This window comes from Solea solea, chromosome 2, assembly GCF_958295425.1.
Source record: "Solea solea chromosome 2, fSolSol10.1, whole genome shotgun sequence".
NCBI lineage: Eukaryota > Metazoa > Chordata > Actinopteri > Pleuronectiformes > Soleidae > Solea > Solea solea.
The window spans coordinates 19811515-19827537 of NC_081135.1; the positions used below are offsets into that span (position 1 = coordinate 19811515).

The 16023-nt window shown below is 41.3% G+C and overlaps 1 long non-coding RNA gene across 1 annotated transcript in view; it reads left to right on the forward strand.

Moving 5' to 3' along the window:
* The first annotated feature begins 1373 nt into the window (after positions 1-1373).
* The window catches only part of LOC131454314 (uncharacterized), a 43793-nt gene continuing 29143 nt past the window's right edge, over positions 1374-16023 (forward strand). Inside the window, exons 1-3 of the long non-coding RNA XR_009238988.1 lie at positions 1374-1801; positions 1928-2055; positions 2147-2317. This is a non-coding gene — a long non-coding RNA (uncharacterized LOC131454314). The remainder of the gene's footprint in view (positions 1802-1927; positions 2056-2146; positions 2318-16023) is intronic.

Sequence of the window (16023 nt, forward strand, 5' to 3'; positions counted from 1 at the left end):
TCAGCACAACAAAGAGGCTTGTGGCTTCTTGTTTCCTAATTAAGAATGTAAAAGGGGATTAGGCTTCAAACGGCACCATTTTTTGTAGTTTGCTTCTCCCTCCAGCAGTTGAGGTACGGGTTACCCCCTAATGGTGGCATTAACCCATTAACGTCTTCTTGTTTCGTTGTGGCTCTTCCTGTCGTCCGCACTGTGTACAGCTTTCTCACATCCCTCTATTTTTTATCTCCCCTCCTTTCCCCAGCGGCCAAAGTAGCACAAAATGTACCCCCCATCCCCCGTCTTTCTGTTTCTCTGAAATAAGCAGTATTCTCTGGCTGTGTTTGATCCTTTGACTATGCAGGGGCTTCATGTCTGCCCAGTGTTTTTGGATCAGCAGGTAGTCGAAGGCAAGCTGTTAAAGGGGTCATCATTCTTCTCTTTCTCTGCTCCTCTCTGCTCCTCACACACAGATGGGGACCTGCTGAACTCTGCCAAAGGTCAGCGCTAAATTACATATTTTATGAATTCTTGCTTTAGTTCAGGCCTTTGAGCAGGGGGACACAGAATAATGAAACGCTGCAAGAAAAAACAATTATCTGACATCTTCATTAATCACGCTGATGACACTATTACATTGTTTCAGCTTAGACGGCCTCTGCACTTAGACATTTTTGAAATATTTCTGCAAATTCTCAGGCTTTAAACTCTTATCTCATGCACATGAGAAATTAAATGATTTGCTTTTTTTGTTTTGTTCTGTGAATTCAGAGTCTTCCCGCCACACTGTGTGAGTTGAAAGGGCCATCTGAAATGTGTGATGTTTAGAGAGGAGACAATTTTGGCCAGCATCCAGCTCATTGTACACCAGCATGGACTTGGCTGCCATGGCGGTTTTAACTGGCTGTACAGCAGACAGATGACAACTGCCGGCACGCCATTCAAAACAACATCTCCCGACCATGTCTGATGCATTAGGAATGGAAACCAGTGTTTCTGTTGGTTTTTACTGCCTATCTCTTTAGTTGTGAAAGGATGGATTTGCCTTTGTTTGTTGCCATGCATCACGAACTGGGGCAGAGATTTCATCTTTCAAAGACAAAAGGAAAAAGCTGGTTTGAGCAGTGTGATTTGAAAATGATGATGCTAAGGATGTGTGTGTACCAATGAGCATATGTGCTGCATTAGACATCTGGATCTCTCAGTGTGTATGAGTACATGAGTTGAGTTAGTTAAAAGCTAATGGTTTGGTGTGTTTGGATAACTCAGTTGCCATCAGACTGCAGCATCTGCCATCAAGGTGTCTTCTCACCGGGGAACCACAATGGTGCTGGAGAAGCGAGTATATCTGCTTTCACGCTGATGAACATGACATTGGGATGTGCATGTTACACACAAAATGATGAAAAAAGGGGAACACTTTGAATGCACGCACCAACACAGTCACACACACACAAACCTGTTTTTACATCTTAGAGAGGGCATACCATAGACATCATGCATTCTCTAAAATTAACCATCACCACAAAGTGCCTAACCCTAAACCTTACCCTAATCCTAAAAATGTAACCTGAACCTAAACCCTGAAAGAGCCATTTAAAATGTCCCCACAAGGTCAAAATGTCCTCACAGAGATAAGTTTCTATGTTTTTTGTGACCTCACAAAGACAGAAATACACTCGCTCACTCACACACACACATACACAGGTGGCATTATCCCTAACCTTTACCCTAACCACTTCCTCTGCCTCAATAGGACCAGGTTTTGGTTTCTGTGAGGACTACTGGTCCTGTGTTTATGCCAGAAAAGGTCCCAAACGAGGTAACAAATACAAGTACACACACACACACACTTCACAGCGTCTGTGAAGTGTGTGTGAGAGGCAGAATAAAGAGCCTGAGGGCTGTTGTGTCTCTGATGTTTGTATTGTTTACTCTGTTGTCCCAGTGCATGTAGGAGATTGTTGCACACTTAGGCCTCACCCTAGCCTTGGATTATTAAATATGACTGGTGTGTACAGCAGGTTACTGTCCAGGAGAGCTGAAAGGCCGTGCAAAGAGAGCAAGGGGAAAAAGGTAGGCAGAGATCGAAGGAGACAGAAAGAGATCATTGACTATATATTTTGCCCCTATATTTGTTCACATACTGCTTCTCTCCCCTCTTCAGTTTGCCTTTGATCCCCATCTCCTCAAACCTCTGGCCCCATGGGTCACCAGCTGTCAGACAGCCAGAGGAGGGTGCCTCCTTTCCTCCTCTGTTCTTATCCTCTCTTCTCTCACTTTTTGTCATTTGGGATACAAACCGTTTTGCACCCAGGAATCATCTGGGGACCCCCAGGTAAGTGAACCAAAGCCACACAGATGTTAATCTCCCCTCCCCCCCCCCCCCCCCCCCCCCAGTCATGCACCACAATCCTCTTCCTTCTAACTCTCTTCCATCCTTTTTTGGACCTACAGTAAGTCTTGAAATCATATTGAAGACTGAAAAGTGGAAGTCGGAGTCTCTTGATTAGGTTTTGGTAATAGAGGGGGAGAGGGAAAGGGTGGCAGAGAGGGGGGAGAGAGATGTGTCTCACGGCTGGGAGTGAGGGCCTCACTTTGGGCACGCAGGCAGGTGAGCTGGTCCTCACCTCACTCTACTCTCCCTCCTTCTCTAACAATCCGGTTATCTGTGTCTATTACAGATGGGTGGCTGACAGCCTGGATAAATCCTCACTCTCCCAGACATGTTCTGGGGCCCTATCAGTTGGGGACAGGACCTTGAGCCCTGATGAGAAACCTGGTCCAGGGAAATTGAATTAAGTATTGTGTCTGGGGCTTCATTGATTGCTATTAGAGTTGGCCTGGAGCTTGGTGAAGTGGTGATGAGGAGAATTAAGCCTGTCTGAGTGGGCTGCTCCAGTTAGGCTCAAAAAAAGAAGGATATACCGTAAGTTATATGAGGTTCTGACACTTATAGAATTCAATAGAATAGAAATACTTTATTCCTCCCCAGGGGGAAATTGTTTTAACAGCAATACAATATTTATATATTTTCAACTATTATTACAGATCGTTAACAGCATTGGGGGAAAAAAAGTGGAAATATCAAAGGAGGGTTTGAAAACATCAGCGTAGGAGGATATTATCATCACAGCAATGTTCATACTGCCATGAGTAATGGCGTGAGTCAGTCATGTCAGATGGATAACAATGAGAGTCAAAAGTCTGTAAATGTGACTGGTCTTTTGGCTGCAGATGATGGATGGAGTCTGTGATGCAGACACTTCCTGTTTCTCTGGGTGCAGAGCCGCAGATGAAAGAGCTGCGGTGTGTTTTCAAACTGAGGAAGAACAATAGGTCAGAGGAAGAAAGAGCTCCCCTGACCTGACTCCCCTTCTGTTGAGGCTGGGCCCAGATAGCTCTGACACCACTGATCTTTCTGACTGACTCTAACAAAGAAAAAAAGAAAAAGACTGGAGGTTTGTACCTGTGGGCTTTATGTGTTGCTACTGTTGCTGCTACTGCTGTTGCTGCCGCTTCTGCTGCATAAGCACCTGACTCATTCAGGAGTGACAGACGTGTGTTACATGTGTTACGATTATTTATATGTATTTGTGCTCAGGCTTAAAATAGATTGTGCATGTTTTGTATGACTTAAAAAACAAGGATGGAGTCAATTACAAAAAAAGTTTGGACATTTGAACGAAACAATATTTAAAGGTACTGTATGTAACTTTATTTTAAAGGCAGTGCTCTCTGGTAACCAAACGAGGAGTGTACATTTTGTGTCTGTGTATGTTTGAAGCTATTGTTGTGAAGTTATTTAGAGTGGTATTCCACCCAACTTCAAACAGGATGATAGCATAACATAAAAGCAGTTTATTTAAACATATTTTTGGGGATTATTTATTTATTCTATTTTAGGTTACAAAACCACTCTCAAGAAAAATAATAAATAAATGAAGCTAAAATAAGTTGTTTTTTTGTGTGTTTTTTTTTTTTTTTTTTTTTTTTTTAAATAAATGTAATTAGTAAAGAAATCATTCACCACAGAGTTTATAATACACTTGAAGTCAGCCCGGGATACCAAGTTATTTAATAGTTCTTTAATATGCAAAATATTCCAAGCCAGGAAAGGAAACATGAAAGCTTTATTTCCCAGCTTTGTCAGTACACTGGAGACAGACTTTGTCTTGTGATCTCAGTTTATGACTAGAAGCTGTAAAACATGTTTGGAAAATATTTGGGAAGTATGTCCAGCCTGGCTTTTTAAACTAAATTATACTGATGCGAAGATGCAAACAGGGTAGAGAATGACATGGTCAACCCTGATCCATTTTCTTTCTCAAAGTTGATGTAATATGAACACAGTTTTAGCAGGAGTTCTTTGGTTGGATACAACAGAGGAGTGACCGGATCATTTCATTGGATTTTCTTGGCAGCAAAATCACCATTAGACTCCATTGTAGTCGTATGAATTCAAGCCAAAAGCAGCAAGCTCTACGCAACCATTACGGTGTTTGTGACAGCCACCTGTGTGAATGTGTATTTATCTCATATACAACACCACCAGGAAACCAGTGGGCATTTGTGCTTTATTGTTTGGTTCTCAGCTCTCCAGTTCTGAGTTTTGACATTTTTGATGACTGGTTTTATTGTATGGACATAATTGCAGTCAAAGGTGTTGTTTTCTCCTCTAAATGACTTTTTTCTTTTCATCAATACACACGACACATTTGCACAACTGTGTCTACTCTTTATCTACAACCTTTATTAATAAAGCAGGTAAAGAACATTTTAAAATGTTCATGTTTAATATATATCAAGACTGGAGGCAAAAACTGAAAAACGCAAAATGACATAGTGTCTGCAAAAGGGACGACACCAACAAATACTATTTGTTGTTTGTAGTCTAAATATAAATTCAAGGCACACCAGAATATTTGTTCCATGTTTTGTCTGAATGCAGTGGATGACCCTTGTACTCATTAGCATTTTGTTTCTGGCAAAGGTGGCAATTAAAAGGAGAAAGCTTATTCAATTGTTGCAATTAATCCTCAAATGTCTAAAATGTAAATGAACAAAACTAAACACAATCTAATTAAAACAATTGAAAATAAAAGTGAAAGAGAGGTACATTTCTTGATTAACAATCTGTTGATGATGTGCTGCAGATTAATTTTTAATGTGCACACCCGGCCTCCCAGTTCTCCAGTGGGTAACCTCGATTCACCCTACACATTCAGCAGCAGCAGCAGCAGCAGCAGCAGCAGCTTTACACCCTCTATAGGTGTGGGCCCAGACTCATCCCACATGGTAGCTCACACTGGGATAGCCTCCAGCTCTTTATATGAGGCATTCTGTGTCTGCGCACGCATCTGCTAGTGTGCATGTATGTGTACACTGGCTGCCTTTCTCTTTTATTCAGGGATAGTGCTTTCATCCTCTGTAAGAGGGCCGCAGGGTCTTGCCCTCTGAGCCCCAGAGATGAAGTCTAGTGTTTATGTGCGTTAGATTTCCATCCCACAGTGCAGGCCCTCCCCTTCCACTCACATTAAAGAGGAGATGTGAACAGCCTCGTGGTTTACATTTTTGTAGATGTCAGTTTCCAGAGGCATCAAGGACCTAGGATAAATAGCTGCTGGTAGACTTATCACTAAACTATTTTTACAGCTATTCTTTGAACTTTTTTGTTTATTTGGATTGAAAGAATTGGAATAGAATAGAACAATATCACTCACATCTAATAAAAATAAACCTGTGTTCTGGAACCCTAGAACATCATTAGTAAAGTTAAAGCTGTAGTGCACAACTTTTGGGGATTTTTTGTTGTTGTTATTCTGAACTCTCTTTGTTCTTTGTGAGCAGAAGCGATGTAACATTATTTGTATGCTGCATCCTTTATCTGATGACAGACTCTGTCAAGCAATACTATCAGACCTTAATGAGGGAGCGCTTGTGTATACACCACCAGTACAATGGTGACGCATACTGCAATGGGAAGTTTTTGAGCGGTGCAATTCACAGCTTAAATAGTTTGTGGGCGTGCGTTCAACAGTTTGCAGTTGTCTTGCTTTACGTTGCTGTTGCCTCCATCTGTTTTGAGTCGCAGTGTGTGAATGTCACCAGGCGACGTGAGATCTAAACACTGCTATACTGCATGCCTTTTTTTTTTTATATTTCAATGTTCCACACTCACCATTTTTTTTAGAGAAAAGTAGAAATACAGGAGTTGTAACATGAAATACATACATACATACAAAGTAAAACAGAAATGAAGTTATACAAAGAATTTAATTATTTTCCACAAAGGAAATATGCATGCACATATCATCACACTAGTTCATATCCATGCTTTCATTTAAATTAAGTCATACTCTGGCATGCATGTGCACACACACACTGACACACAGCCACACAATGAATAGCTGGTGCATATGCAGACACAGGCTGAGAGAGTGGTGGATCAGATCAGAAGCAAAGGCTGTAGCTGACCTCTGGTGAGTGTGTAGATTTATTCTAATCAGTACTCTGCTTCTGACAGGTTAACTGCCGCCCTCTGACCTGGGGAGCTCTCTGGGTGTCATCGTCCTTGTGTTCCCTGTCTGCTTTTATCGGCAGCAAAAAGAAAATGTAAATTAAACGCAGCATAAAAATAGATGATGGGAGCTTGTTCCTCTCATCCCTTTATTCATCACCCCATCTTATCTTTCCCTCCTTCCTCCTTTGCTTTTTTATACAGCTACATGCTGAAATGTAACAGCGGAAGTGTGGCACACTTGCTCTCTCTCTGCAGGGTGGACTGTAGGTTCTTTTCTTGACAGGTGATGATCACGGGTGGAGTTACTTATAGTGGTGGAGGGTTTACTGATCACAGATTATGAAAATGTAAAATAAAAAAATAAATATTTACTAATGCCTCTCAGCGGCGAATAGATGCAAAAACACACCTCTAACTCATGATGTGCCTTTCCTTCATGGTTTTAGCAGTCGGAGAACATATTGTTACATCTGTAGCCAGGCCTTTTCAGAGCAGTTACAGAGGGCAGTCAAATTAGACAGCATTGTTATGCCTTCATCCCAGCAATTTTCCAGCAATGCCTCTAAAAGCCCTCACACACTTCATCAGTATTATTGTAATTCTTTAGCTCTAGGTTATTTGGCAGCTGCTGTGCCCCACTGGCAAATCCCATTCGTGATGCCGTCCTTTCACCACAGCCAGAGATCCATTGATTTTTCTTTTCACTCCTCGAGCCTCGCCCAATTCATTTCGTATTGCTCAATATGAAACATTTTAATTTCTGCACGCATCTCCACTCAGAGGTTTCTTCTTTCTTTCTCTTTGTGTGACGTCTTTACATCTCTTTAACCAGTCAAGAGAGTAAATTGATTCACATCTTTAATTTGGTTCCTTGCGATTCTTTCAATATTTTTTGGATTTTCATTTGTTTGCAACCAGTGAAAGTCACCTGCACATGAAGTGAAAAAAGTGGAAAATGTTAGAAAATATAAAATGTATTGCGTTGACGGCACAACAATTTTCTAATGGGAAAATTCTTATTTCATCCAATCTCATCTCATTTCAACTCATGTTATCATATCTTAGCCGTGCATGCGTTTCAGTGTGTGCTTATGTGCAGGTGTGCTTTCAGCAGAATTCCCTCTATGATTGGGCTTGGATGTGCCATTATAGAAGCTATGTGCAGTCTAATGGAACCTATTGATGTCTGAGTACACAGGCCCTACTTAATTAGTCCATCACACCCACTGCTTTGGTCTCTATAGGATCCCCATAAGTAGTACTCCTTTGCATATGCTATGCAAATTTATAGACTATAGCTTCTGGTTTTTTTTTTTCTTGTAAAATGATGGGAAGAAATACAAATATAATTTAAGTCATAAGGGAAAGGCCAGTCTGGTTCTGTCAGAGTGTCCATCTTCTCCCTGAATAAGCCTAGCTGTTTCATCACGTGTGTGTCTGACAAAATTTGTGCCACTCGGCATTTTGCACACTAATCTGGGAACCTTGCACTCAGCAAGGCAGACATTTTGGACTGTGTCATTGATTTGGAATCGAGCACTGCACTCCTTGTCCTTCACTTAGTGTTGAAATCAATTTGGTTCTGACCGCGCATTAAAATCTGCCCCCCCACCACTCTGTCTCTCACACACACACACACACACAGACGCTCCTTCATGGTCCCTCCCCAGGACTTTGACTCCTGTTTTTAATCTGCTCTTTAGCCTGTGTTTCTCCTTCACCACTAGATTTGGAAACATGCCATCCATGAATATTCAGGTAAGATGGTTGCTATAATATTAAATATTACTTGCCACAACAGTGAGAGCGAGACTCTGATCGGCTCAAACAGGTGTAGTAGTAGATGAAGGGTGGACTAAAATATCTCTCTTCTTTTGCTTTCCATGTTGAAAAATGTGTGTGTGAATATTTGATTATTTTTCATTATTAAAGGAGATTATATTTTCATCTGGTTGTGAGCAGCATCATTTTAAAAGTGTGAATGTCCTGTAAGTAACTATTAGACCGTGGTGGCAATCCGGGGTTGAGGATATTGACACTGTAGGAAACTGTGGTACTTTAGCGGAGGTTTGTGCTCGTTGAGTGTTTTGTCTAGTTATTATAGATACATCTATAGTTTATAAATATTGGCAACCTAAGCATGACCAACTTTACAGTAATTCAGTTGTTTAAAGATCAATATTTCCCAGTTGCCATAATTCAACTGCATCATGATGAAAAATCCAACGCATACTAATTGGAAATTAACCTTCCAGAAGCTTGTTTTTGTGCCGATTTGAACCGTGGTTGGAAGTGTCACGAAAATATTCCTTTTGGATCTTTGATTCACAAGTTTGTGTTCCCCATTGGTGCTCGCTCTTTGAATTCAACATGCTGCTCTCTCTCTCTCTCGGGTTGGTTGGTGGGTCGGTCACAGCAATCCGTCCATGTCCAGAACCAGGCCCAACTTTGGAGGTAAATGGAACTTGAACCTACTAGTGCAGTACATAAACTTCTGTGTCTTCAAAAAGAATCACACTTGGTCTTGGTTTGTGTCAACTCTTGTTTGTGGCCATGGAGGTTACAGTTATTAACGACAAGAAAGAAAGCTCATCATAGAGACTGAAAAGCAGCTATTGTCGCCAACATATACGTAACCCAGAGAAGGTGACAATAGTTGGACGGAGGCGAGAACAGGTAAAATAGGGCAGTTAGACAGATAGGTGGATGGAGACCACGCAGGAACACATAAATGAAGAAGGCATCTCATATGTGGCTCCCCTGTGGTGCCCAGTTGAATAGAACCAGCACAGATGTCAAAGGATAGGCCTCTCAGTCACATTGTACACCTATCTGTCACCACAACTTGACAATAGGGTATTCCCTGTTGACAACTAGGTAAATATTGTGGATGGTAGGGGGTTAGAGGTGTGTGCTGGACCTGTAAGACTTAAGTGAAAATCAATGCTGGTGAGCTGTTGATGCCACAGTGGTGCATGAATGTGTGTCAGCAGTACAGTGTGTTCACTTGAAGTGTTTGGAGTAATGGCAGGCTATCATAATCACAGGACACTTAGAGAGGTCAGCATGTTTGGGTTTAAGTGAGCACTATTCTCGCCTATAGAAAATACACATACAGGCACACAAACACAGCACAAGACTGCGTCTTGGTTGAGGCCGTATATCCTCTTGCTTTTCGTATAATGTTGACATACCAAGACAACAAAAATGAGAGCAGTAAAATATGTTTTGTGCCCACTGCATTTACACCTTAGGCCATACAGTATTTAGTTGATCCCAAATATTGTAAATATTCAAACCATATCCTCTACCATTTGATTAGATTTTTCTCACTGAGATACCCAACATCTGATTAACCATAATCCAGAAAACCCTCGTCAGCCAAGCAGAACCGCTATTGCTCACTCACTCAGTAATGACACCCTGAGCATGGAAGACAGTCACAAGCAAACAGGCCTCAGAGAGAGATGCGTCAGAGAGGTTAATAAACACAGCTCAAATGTTGAGAAATGACTGGAACACCAGAACTCCCAGATCAAGCTACTTTGGCTTTCATCGCCATCCTAAATCTAATTCCTTGTTCCAGAGGTGGAGTGGTTAACTGCTACTGCCACAATGCTATGGTCATGTCATCTCAGAGAAATTCAAGCGTATGATTAGGCCTCGGCAGGTTTGGGTGAGGCCGAGGGGAGACTGTGGGTGGGATAGGCAGGTTGGTTTCAGGGGGATTTTCTAACAGGCATTCAGTTGGTGAGAGCTACACACATACACACACATGCACAGTATTTCCACATTGTTATTGCTCTTTCTTCGTCTTTCTTTCTCTCTCATTTGGTGATCCCATGGAGTGAGCCTTTTCCATGGAGGACAATAGCAGTGGAAATGGATTATGATTATAAAGGATAGGTAGAAGGTTGGCAGTATACCTACACCGTGCAGCATTAATATGGTGAAGCTCACCCCAGGAGTCTCACTGTCCTTTCGTCTAAACTGTAGCTTTGGTAATTTTCTTTATGCCATTTCTCTGTACACACACAATATGGTGCCTGTGCAGTTCAACTCATACCTTATTTGCCCTTCCATTGAAAACCTTCACTAAGCCTCGTCTATGCAACAGGGAACCTTTGAAATCTCCTCTGGCTTTTTTCCTTCTTATGAGGGAACTCAAGTGCGAAGGTTTGATACGGTCAAATAATCAGACTTAATTTGAAGGAACCACAAAAGCAATACCTTTCATTTCTGTCTTCCATATCAAATAATTAGTCGCACATTTTAGATATTTCATAGCATTTTGGCCATTAATAATTCATGCTCACTAAATTCATAAAACATCATCTTGTCCCTAGCAAGTAACATTTGATATTACATCTAAGGCCCAGAGCAGAAATGTTTGCCAGAATCCCATCAAATGAAATTTCTAAAAATACTGAGTAGCATGTTCTTTCTCAAAGGCTCTCAGTGGCCCTTTAAGATCAGCTGGAGGAGGAGAGAAGTCCCCTGCTATCTATTTTCTTTGGCGCCACAGTTCTTTTCTGAACCTCTTCCATTTGATTGCATGCTTCTCCTTTTCCCCCCTTCCCACTCCCTCTCTTCCAGGCCCTTCTCATGATGTCAATTTAATTCAATCTAAAGGATTTAAAACAACCAGAATCTTTTAATGTCTGTTAAAACGGCACTTTTAACACATCAAATTTAGCACCTTTCTGCTGGGATTGTGAGTGGGGGGAAATGAAGATCAATTATTTGCCGAATCTGAAGTTTCATTAAAACCACTTTTCTCTCTCTGTGTCCTTGCATCGTTTTAAGTGGGCCATCTGTATAAACATCTCTCAGGGTTCTTTTCCCTTTTTTCTGATCATTTCCTCGCCTTATTCATGAACCCTAGGAGTCCAGCTTTGTAGTAGTGTTGGAGCTGGAGCAGCCTACCCCCACTGAATACAGCTTTGGGCCTCAGCCTGCACAAGACTCCCCCTTCTCTATCCTGTTACCTCTCCCCCAACTCTCCCAAATAGCCTCCCCTCCCTTTACCTCCCTCCACCTCTTCCTAACAAGGACCCACAGAATCTCTGAACTTGCTACACAAAAGTGACTCGCCTTATTGAGATCAGTTATCCTCACCCTGTCTCTCCACTTGCAAACCTATCGTTTGAGACCCCCTCCCGCCTCATCCCCGGTCTTCCCTTCTTCCCTGCCTCCCCTCCTTATTGCAGATTTGTATGCAGGCTGTGACCTGGGTGGCTACAAAGCACCGCACATTATTCTTGATCATTCCTCTGCCCCCTGCGATGCCAGTTATGAGGAAAGATCCCTTAATGATGCTCTGACTATTAACAGTGTTTTATGTTCAAATGTCTCCCTCAATCTTGTAACCAGCCGGTCAAATATAGATACAAGAAACCAGGGAATCTACACTGACACAACTTTGGTAAAATATACATAACCCTGTGTGATTATGACAATAATTGCTAAGCACAGTCCAATGACAGTGAGCTCCTCTATTAATGAAGGAAAACTGAGCTGTGGCAGGTTTAACGTGGTGACCTTCTGGTATGAAAAGAAATAAATTAAATTGCTTTAACACATCTTCAACATGTTTTTTTTTTTAAATTATTTTTAAAATTAATAACTGAGATTAAACTTGATTATCTTATCTTGCACAATAAGCTAAAAGGTATCATACAGCATGTGGGATAATGCACTGAACGTATACTCTTTCATTTGTGGAAGGCATGCAGTAGAATAAATTAATCTACAGATAACGTACATGTGTGAATGAAAGTGTGTTGTATTCGGAGTTGGAGAATTGTCTTGATCACTGTCTGTTGTCACAGAGCCAGTATTGTGTCTGCAGTGCGTCTGTCCAGGCCCCCACATCTCCCATCCTCATGTCCCAGCCTCATCCCTCTGTCTGTGAGAAGACAAGTCACAGCGCCAGCCTGGCTCAGAGCCAGTGTGGGAGCTCTGGTTAAGTCCCTCTGCCAAGCCTGAATTAGATGAGATGTAAATCATAGATCATATTAAAAACACTATCATACACTTCCAGTTTCCAAACTTGATCGACAGCTCAGTGATACCAAATCTGGATTTTGGATCTTCGCCTTTTACACTGGTCGAGTAAAAATGTATGGCTCCTTGAGAATTTGTGGTAATATTTTGGTAAAAAAAAAATTTTGGAATAACCTTTAAATTCCCTTCTCTTTTGTTGCTTCATTGTTGCAGCTTATTGTGTCATAAGTAATTCCACTTGACTTCAAAGGAGGTGGGAGCGCAACTGTAGGGTTGTGGGAAGCACTGGGAATGTCGAACAACGCAAACGACCTCTCTCAGATGGGAATGAAGCAGCTTTCCTCCAGAGAGAATTGTTTGTTTCCAATTTTTTGTTTTTCTTCTGATTGATGCATGACCCAAATCCCCCCCACTCCCCACAAAAAAACATATAAAGCAGGAACTCGATGCCAAACCTGACCTCCCAGATGTTCTCACATTTTTTGATTTACCCAAAATGTGTGTGTCTCTGTACGCATGAAGGTGCAAGGTTCACTTTTAATGGGTTTTGTAGAAGTGAGTGGGAGCTGCCAAAATGGCAAAGGGAGCAACACAGAAATAGATCATATTTCCCGGTTTCTGTGCTTTTTCCTAATGAACCAAAGCAATATATCAGAATTACGCATAATCAAGACTTTTCAATATTGGCTAAGTTGATTTGTGTGAGATGTGTGTAGGAGACAAGAGGAGTGCAACCAATTCACTTAGGGAGGATGTATGCATTTGTGCCCCTATAGTGAAGCAGACGGACATTCTAATTAGTATGATGAAGTACTGCGATCAGCTAAATTCTGTCAAAATATTTTACACCGAGCGTATTGCAGAAGACACGTTTGCGTTACTGTAATAACGCGACAGTTTGTGCTATCAGAATAATCCCAACGGTTTCTGAAAGCTGAGAAGTTGCAAGTCAAAGCCAACATGTGGTTATTACAGTAATTTCAATCTCGTCCATATCCATTTTAGAACATGTGTCACGCATCCACTTTCTCCACAAATAAATTCTGTTTGAGTTGCAAGAGGCTGGATGTGTACTTTTCAAATATGTGGATTGAAGGGAAATACATGTTGCCAGCCTGACTGAGCTGTCAAGGAGTTTATACTGATCTGATCTGATCTGTGAATCTGCACACTGATGAGAAAGACAGATAGAGAGAGAGAGAAAGAGAGAGAGACAGGCTCTGTGAGAAAGTAAGTGAATTAAGTCGTTGTTTAGTGGAGTTGCTGGCAGCAGGAGTTGTTGGTGGGGATGAAGATCGGTGGTCTATACCAGCACTGTCTACCCGACTGGAGAGTGTCACTGGGGAAAAGTGTCCTCTGACCTCCTACACTCCCAACACATCTATCCACAGCCCTCACACACATACCTCCCATACTCTCACTATTAACCTGTTCACTTTGTGTGCTGCTGTGAGCCTAATGGAGACAAGTTGATAAGCAAAATAGATGTAGACCAGTTTGGCTGTTTTGACAAACATAACGTATATAGGCTCTATAAAAGTGAACAGGAGTCACACTGTCATGCTTTTTCAGCAGCGCGATCAAGCAGCTTTGCATCTCTGCATGTTTCTGTCAGGTTGCAGTATACGGGGAAATTTTTCTCTCATCAGCCGTGAAAGCATCTCGCTGCTCGTGTAACTGAAAGAAGTTACACCTGCGCACGTGCAGCTGTCAAAACTTCCTGCTGATGCTCACATTATGTTTCAACAGAACACGCATACACACACACACACTTGCACATAATGTGTTGCTTCAACAGAAGGAACACTGTTGCTACACGCAACCACATACAGACACAATTAAACACATACAGCATGTTTGTTGCTTTAGGTCTGCTCCTAATTTAGCACTCATTTTGGGACTTAACTTTAGCTCTCACACAGATTTAGCAATACACGCCTTCAAGAGGGTGACAACCACTGAACCCTCTTCACACAAGTGTCTTTATCTGACGTCAGTTTATATCCTAGCCTCGCAGTGCTTTGATTCATATGTGTGTGTGTTACATAGTAATGATCAGCTTTTTTTAGTGTATCATTATTTTGTGTATTTTCTAACATTTCATACAAGAAAGTTTCAAGAAAGCTCTACAGTTGTGTTCCTCGGTCTTAATGAACCCATCAGTCAATAACAGTCAATGACAGCAGTTCCCCGTGTTATCAGTATTCATGTGGGAAATCGTCAGCCTTCTAATTAAGTGGATCAGAATTAATCAAGCAGCCGTTCACTGTGGCTGTGTGTGTGAGGAGGAAGTAAATATCAGAACAGGAACACACACAGCAGTTGAACACGCAGGCACACACACACACACACACATATACGCACATAATTAAAACACATATATACTGTATATTCAACCTTGCAACAACATCTATAGCTCATTATAAAATTCATTAAAACTTAATTAATTAGTAAGAGGTGTTGTTAGCTGTACACTTTCTTATAAGTACATCACAGGTCATGTTGATTAAAGACTGGTGTTAAATATGTTCACTTTTAGCCCTGATAGGCTTTTCATTATCACCTCCATCTGATATTAACCTTCCATGTGACTCTTTTACACAGATGGAAATCTAACTTTGTATGCATCTGAAACTGTATTGAAACTTTAGTTTTGTCGATTTCTCTTGCTTCTTTGGTTTCTCTGTTTGTGAACCTCATGTGCATTGTGAGAGACAGATATTAAAACTGTGCATCAATGCATGTGTGTGTGTGTGCTGTATGCACTGCATGTGAGCATCTACCTACAGTATGGATGATTGTGGAAACAATTTTATATATTAACCTCACACACATTTGTGTGTGTGTCACTCAGATGCCTGCTTCATCTTAACTCTACATATTCAGCAAATTGCCCTCCCCTGACTGACCTTTCAATGTAAACTGCTTGTTTTAAGATGCCATGTTGCATCAGAGGCTGCTGGGAATGTGCAGAGAATGAGTGTGACAGTTCAGAGGTGGGGGAAATCCATCTGAGTGACCTCTACATCCTTTGACCTTTTAATGAAGCTTTTATTACTGACATCCGCATTCACATTGTTTTGCTTCAGACTTAACCATTATTGAAACCAAGAGCTGACATTCTTCATCTGGGTTCTCCCATTTACTTGTTCCTGTCTTCTTTCATATGATTTGGTCTCCTCTTCCCTCTTGTTGTTGCTTTCTTTTCCGTCTTCTGTCTATATCCTCCATTTGAGCTTGATGAAAGATTTTCTTTTTTTTTTATGGGTTGACAATGATTTAATTTGGGATCCCAAACTGCAGAGAATGATGAACAATCTACTGGGAAAACTTGGGCTTGAATAATTCAGTGTCTTTAAATTTAATTAAACATGTACATCATTTGAGCACTTTATTGGGAACATCATACCTATTCTGGATAGAGCCTTACTTTGCTCTCAAGATGTTGGGAACTTTCCTTTAAGATTCTTGTCCACATTGACGTGAATCCATCACATCATTCCCACAGATATGTC